We start from the raw sequence: 311 nt of genomic DNA, 5'->3' as shown, positions 1-311 counted from the left end.
CTCCTCGTATTCATGGATCTGAACCGCGCGCCACCGAGATTCCCTACCCTTCTCGAGCTCGAGGATCTCCTCTACGCTACGTCCCCTTCGACCGTTACGATTCTCCTCCTGTGAATCGAGCCTGGATTCCTTCTACCTTCTGCGTACATGATCTCAAGGAGGTTGCTCGACGGGAGGAATGACAGCCTCGACCGATTCATTATCTATGACGTGTCTTCGTGTCGAGTCGAGACAAATTGGTGATATATACGAAAGCTAGGCGATCGTTCCTCGATGACAATTGGTTCGAGATGGGGCTGATGATGTCGATA

At 51.4% G+C, this 311-nt stretch overlaps 1 protein-coding gene across 5 annotated transcripts in view; it reads left to right on the top strand.

Annotated features, from left to right (window-relative positions):
- LOC102677765 (four and a half LIM domains protein 2) overlaps positions 1 to 311 on the top strand; it is a 68,050-nt gene that overhangs the window by 53,435 nt on the left and 14,304 nt on the right. The window lies entirely within an intron of this gene.

The sequence above is a fragment of the Apis dorsata genome, unplaced genomic scaffold (assembly GCF_000469605.1).
Source record: "Apis dorsata unplaced genomic scaffold, Apis dorsata 1.3 scaffold_618, whole genome shotgun sequence".
In the NCBI taxonomy this organism is placed as follows: domain Eukaryota; kingdom Metazoa; phylum Arthropoda; class Insecta; order Hymenoptera; family Apidae; genus Apis; species Apis dorsata.
Note: the sequence above shows the minus strand (reverse complement) of the source record. Positions and strands in the feature narration are given on the sequence as shown.